Source organism: Delphinus delphis, chromosome 11 (genome assembly GCF_949987515.2).
Source record: "Delphinus delphis chromosome 11, mDelDel1.2, whole genome shotgun sequence".
Taxonomy (NCBI): Eukaryota; Metazoa; Chordata; class Mammalia; order Artiodactyla; family Delphinidae; genus Delphinus; species Delphinus delphis.
The window spans coordinates 54,217,476-54,223,900 of NC_082693.1; the positions used below are offsets into that span (position 1 = coordinate 54,217,476).

The 6,425-nt window shown below is 41.9% G+C and overlaps 1 pseudogene; it reads right to left on the bottom strand.

The window, feature by feature from the left end:
• Positions 1 to 1,425: 1,425 nt before the first annotated feature.
• On the bottom strand, positions 1,426 to 3,025 carry LOC132433236 (52 kDa repressor of the inhibitor of the protein kinase pseudogene; annotated as a pseudogene).
• Between the last annotated feature and the right edge of the window lie 3,400 nt (positions 3,026 to 6,425).

Here is a 6,425-nt window from a genome sequence, read left to right on the forward strand (position 1 = left end):
CAACGATGTGACATGTCACAGTGTGTGGGCTTGAGGAGCTCCATTTATCCCACACACATCCAGAAGGCAGACTAGAACCAATTAAGTGGGCATTTTAGGGCTGCGACTCCTACGTAATATACAGGAGAACATTCAAATGCTTTATCTGCCCCAAAGCACAACTGACTGCCCCAGTTCCCAAATGCCAGCATGACAGCCATTGCCCTTGAAATTTAAGTCCCCTCCCACCCAGAAGAATGCTAGCAGCCGTCTCTGATGGTCAAGCACATCCAATAAGCAAAATGAGCACACCAGCTCACGCAGAGAATCACAGCTCACTTTGAGTCCTTGATGATACAACTTTGCAGATGCCCCTCTGTTGGAGGAAAAAACAATTGGGGATTTTTAATTTGCTAAACCATTTTGTTGACTCTAAGATGCATTCCTTCCACACGTTAGTATCTCTGAAATCCCAGTCTGTTTCTTTTTTTAAAAAAACAAAATTCACATTTTATTTAGGTTGAAATAAGCTATACCAAATTGATTTTCTTCACCAAAAATAATGGCAATATTTTCTGTATTATTCCTAGATAAACCACAAAACATTTATTTTTGTAGTTTCTAGGTTTTGCTTGTAAATCAAGATGAGGCAGTAGATACAGTCATGGAAAAAGACAGAAGAAAACAGACAAACCGGTTGTCAGTATCCACGGCCTCTGATCCTGTCTTGACCATGAAACAGAAGTGTTCAACATATACATGCCAAAAACCTTATGAAGATGAGGCTCAATAAAGGAATGTAAACAGCAACAACCAGATGTGAACAACAATGGCAGGCTCTTCCTTTCAAACTTTAACTATAACTTGTTCCTTTAACTCCATTTGATAAAGACAAAATCTACACTGAAATCCTTGTTTGGCGAGCTCACGTTTCTCTTACAGTCTGATAATTTTCTTAACTGTCCCTTACAGATTTTTAACAGCATACTTAAAACTCCTACTATTCAAAGGTCAGTCATGAGCTTCATTGTAATGTTTTGTAAAATGTATTCCTTGCTCCCATACCTCCTCAAAATTTATTTCTTCAAAGAACTGATAATTCAGTACCTGACAACTGGATCCACAGTGATAAATGTTATGTGTAAAATGACTTAACTAATACAAGTCCAAAGTGCCATTAGCAGAGATCACACAGAGTGTAACGTGGTACTTTCAACGCTATCTTCTGGAAGAAGAGTTAGGTCTCCAAAGCATGGGACTTCAAACGGGCCATTTAAACAGGCAGATTATCAATGACTAATGTACTCAATGGGAGGCCTACAGGTCAAGATATTCAGTGATTAAGTGGCCTGCGTACACCTTATAACTTTTCTGTAAGATAGTGTCAAATTTCTTACAGATTTTTTCAAATATCAAATATAAGAGAAAACCTATTTTAAAAGTCTCTTAGGTATTTTCAGTGGTTTCTGAATTATCTGTAGGAAGCTCTGACTTACTTGTATAGAGTTTAATATATGTATCCACCATTAAATCCAAATTGTGTTTTATATCAAAATTTGTGTTAAGCGAAGCCAAGTTCCTTGACCTTTGGTCTGTCAAAGTGTTCCTCAGGTATGATTTGAGACCCTTTCACCCATTTTCATAGCGTTCACTCTCAACCTTCATCACAGGAAGAATACATAGGACCTTCAGCAATGCATTAACTTTAGGAAAAATCTTGTTGTCTGGCAGATGAAGGGCTTCATAATTAGTGGATGGAAGTTCTGTATCTTTCCCTCTGTGTTTGCACTTGATTCTGCAACAATGCAGCTCAGCAGAGAGCGTGTCAGGATTAGGTAAATCACTTCTGTACATGTCAGCACTATGCTCCTCTGATGTATTGAATTTGAGCTGTCCCCTGATAGAGAGTACCAGAGATAAGCATTTAAGAGCTTTAAGGTGCTGTTCCGAGAATATATCTTTCAGTTCCTGAATAATGTGCTCCACTGTTGGAACACTTAGAGTCTCTTTATAGTAACTCTCAGAGGTTAGCTGAGATTCCAGGTTACTGTGCTGAGCTCTGCGAAATTTCCCTGGGAGTTTTCCCAGAATATAAAGTTTGGTTGCCAAATTTGTGAGTTCCTCAAACCAAAATTCATGATAAACCGGTATTTTCCATCACTTCATTTAGTGAATGCAGCACTGCAGTCAAATTACTGGCTGCAAAGAAGACATCAGAAGTTTGCCCCTGAAGATTTTCCCCAAAGGCTCTTGTAAAAGATAGAACATTTTTAAGAACAACAATGGTAACAATGAAATCAAAATCTGTTACCGCAGCTCTCACAGACCTCTAGCATCCGTTTCTGCTGTGTTTTCAAACAGAACAATGTGTTCACTGCCGTTGTCCCAAAGCACTTTCTCAGAACCTCTTCGCCAGAAATGATCTGGCACTCCAGCAGTGCTTGAAAGTTATCAGGAGTAAAGAGACCTTCTGGGATTTCATCAGCTTCATGTTCATCCAGAGGTGTGTTCTGTTTTCCCATAAGAATCAAAATTTCAAATAAAGATTTTAAGTATTCTTTGTTTTCCTTCTCTTCAAGGGTTAAAGGTAAAATGTCTTCCTCCTGCTCTTCACCCCCCTCTGCACTGGGGTTCGCAGCATTGCTGTTGTTTATTTCCTCATGTTTTCGTTCCTGTTCAGAAGTTTCATCAATTTTTTCTGTTTCAATGTCCTGATTTCATCTTCACGCAATTCTTTTATTCGTTTTCTGTGTCTACTGTGTGGATTATTCAAATGGCTGGTAAGATCAAATATTGTTGGTATTGCATTACCTCGAAGAACTGTCCTATAAGGGCTAGTTCTACAGATCACAGAAGTCTCAAAGTGTTTGGCACACAATCGATAATGTTTATTTAGTTGATCGGGGGTTTTATCTTCTAAGTCTGCTCTCCTACAATTCTCCACCCACTTCTGGCATCTGGCTGGAGCCCGCAGGAACCTGAAAAAAGCCAGGTCCGACTGCGTGCGCTTCCACGTGCAATTGGGGTCCTCGCAGAAGTTCGGCATCGCCGTCAGCCAGCCGGCCGGCCCAGCCCTCCCCTCCCCGCCTCCTCAGGGCAGCCCACCAGCCCCTCGGGGGCCGGGGAGGGGACCCAATCTGTTTTATAATCCACGGAGTCTTACAATTATATCACCGAGTCAGGAGTCCGTTCTGGGCGGTCCCTAATGACGTCATCACTTCCGCTGACCTGCGTGCATGGTTGTTACTGTGGGTGTTGAGTTTACATGCTGTTCAAATGCCTTTGGAAAGAGACCCTATGATTTGGCATTGAAACTAAAGTTAACGTGTTCACAGAAAGGCACAGAACAGCAGTGGACTGCAAATCTGCTTTTAGAGAAGCAAATATTTGTCTTTGGAGGAATGACCAAAAATACATGTTTTCTTGCAAAGCAACAGCCAAGCGCGCAATGTTAAGAAAGCGTTGCATCATAGTTTATTCAGCAACATTTTTTTTCCTTTCTTAGTGGTAAATGAAATAATGCTGCAACTTCCAATATATTGTATCTTAAATTTGTTGAAATACGATGTTTAATGATCTCAGTGATTGGTATAATTCCTCAGGATCATAAATCCTAAAATCAACACAGATGTAAATAAGAAGCAGATGGATCTATTTAAACCACTCATCCAAAAAAAACCCCCAAAACCCACTGAAATCCAATGTTTTTCCCAGGATAGATCCAGAAGATATAGACGAGAAATAGTCATAGATAGATAAATATGTTCAGTACAATGATAGCTTGGTTTTTGACCCCTGAGAAATGGTAGGTCCCATTCTATTGAACACTTCCACCCAGGAAACCTGTTTATCTCATGTTTACAACCTCAGAGGGATGGATGAGAACAGGTTAGAGAGGGAAAGAAGAGTGCTGTCAATGGTCTGCACGGGAAAAGAGGGAGCTATTGAGGTTGGATGCACGAGCAGCATGAAGAGGAAACATGCGTGGAAATTCACTGACAGTCTCAGCCTATGTTCCCGGCCCTGTGCTGGGTGGCTGGTACTCTGTGTTTTCACCCTTCATCATTAATTGACTCAGTCACCAAGTACTTAAACTGAGTGGTTGTCATCTCCCGGGCTTACTGGAGCTTGTTGGGAGGAGAATGTTTTTATATCCTAAAGTTCGAGGTATAACTAAATGCTTCCCATTATACTTGAGAATGTAGTTAGCATCTGGTATTGTTCCATTTTACAGACGAAGAATCTGAGGTCCGGGGAAGTTGAATCACATGCCCAGTGACACTCAGCTCAAAAAGGCAGAGGATTCCATCCATGTTTTTAAGACTCCAGGCCCATGTGTTTCCCACTCCCTGTGCAGCCTCCCTCCACACTGGAGAGCAGGATACAAGGAGTGTCTGAGGCTGTGGTGGAGATCACAGAAAACAGAGACTTAAGGAAAAAGGAGCAAAAAGAAAAAAACCTAAGGAATAGTAAAATGAAATTTTTGTGATATTTTATAGCCCTTGCATATTCACTACAGGAATATCTAATTTTATGTAATACTTCATAAAGATTTTCCTTTACTTGGTCTTCCCAACATTTCTATAAAAGGTAAAGAAGGTCTTGTTTTTCTCAGTTCACAGGTAAGAGAGCTGAGACTGAAAGAGGTTAAATGGCTGTCTGAAGGCACAAAGACAGGAAGTAGCACACCTGGGTTTGACCCATGTCTTCGAACAGCAAATCCAGTGGTATTTCCACTGTACCATTTTGACTCTGGGTTAATAAATAAACATTATGTATGTATGAGTCCAAGATCTTCTGATGGGCAGTGTGAGAATAAACCAACACACAAATACAAAAAAAGTATTATCCATTCCAATAGCTATTATGCAGTACCGATCTTCTTCATAGCTTTGTAGATTTTGGGTTATCTTAGCATTTTCAGTTTTGACATGATGGTAGCGTACATACTGGCCATTTATTCTCCGGCAACGAAAGGCATGTCATCCCTAAAAACTGCAAAGAATATGGTACCCTAACCGTGATTTCAAAATAAAAAATAAGAAGTCAGAAGCAGATTTCCCATAGTAACCACCACAATGGATGACAGAAATAGACCTCTGCTGCTGTCCCCCTCACTCTTAGCCCCACAGAAGAAAAGGATACACAATGGCTACATCAATCCAAGCATCTTCCAAAATTTTATCAAAGTACACGACTTAAAAATAGCCTTTTACCTCATTTTCTAAGTGCATCAAAAAGAAGTTTGGCAGTAATAACTGCAAGAATCGAGACAGAGTTTAGAAATCACAATAGCAAGAGTCCTAGAAATAGATGTATCTTTTCTGTCAAAATGTATTAATCATTGGTCCATCTCTTCAGCCCTGTGGTTCTGGGGCAGTCAGCATAAGTGTCTGTTAGACTCTACTCAGACTAAGCAATGCACTTGAACCTGAACTTGCAGCCACTAGAAGCATGATTTCTCCCTTAAGGACTTCCTGTCACACTCAGAGTAAAAGCCAAATCCTTTCAATGGCCTAAGGGCCTGTCTGATTTTGCTATTCTCCTTGCCTTTTGGCTTTTCCTCCTGCTCTCCCCGTTGCTCACCTCCTCTAGCCACAATACCTCCTTGTTGCTCTTCAAACTCAGTAAGATGCCTGTAGCTCAGAGCCTTTGCATTGGCTGCTCCCTCTACCTGAAATGTTTCCCCACTCCACCCCACCCCACCCCACCCCACCCCAGATATCTGCATGGCCAGCTCTTTTAAGTCTTTCAAGTCTTTGCTTAAATACAACCTTCCCAGCTAGGCTTTCCTAGGATACCTGTTAATGGGCTGAAGGTTGTCCCTCCAAAATTTATATATTGAAGTCCTAACCCCAGCGCCCCAGAATGTGGCTGTGTTTGGAGGTGTAGGTCTTTAAAGAGGTAATCAAGTCAATTACCTATCTGGGCAGGTCCTGATTCAATGTGACTGATGCCCTCATAAGAAGAGATTAGGACACAGACATACACAGAGGAAAAACCATGTGAGGACCCAGAGAGAAAGTGGCCATCTATAAGCCAAGGAGGGAGGCCTCAGAAGAAACCAATCCTGCTGGGGCTTCCCTGGTGGCGCAGTGGTTGAGAGTCCGCCTGCCGATGCAGGGGACACGGGTTCGTGCCCCAGTCCGGGAAGATCCCACATGCCGCAGAGTGGCTGGGCCCGTGAGCCATGCCGCTGAGCCTGGGCGTCTGGAGCCTGTGCTCCGCAACAGGAGAGGCCACAGCAGTGAGAGGCCTGTGTACCGCAAAAAAAAAAAAAAAAATCCTGCTGACATCTTGATGTCAGACTTCTAGCCTCCAGAACTATGTCACTCCGCCTGTGTGGTACTTTGTTATGGCAGCCCTTGCAGACTAATACAGTGCCCTAATGAGAATTAACTTCACTCCTTGCTCCTTTGTTTCCTTTTTCTGTTTTATATTTTTCC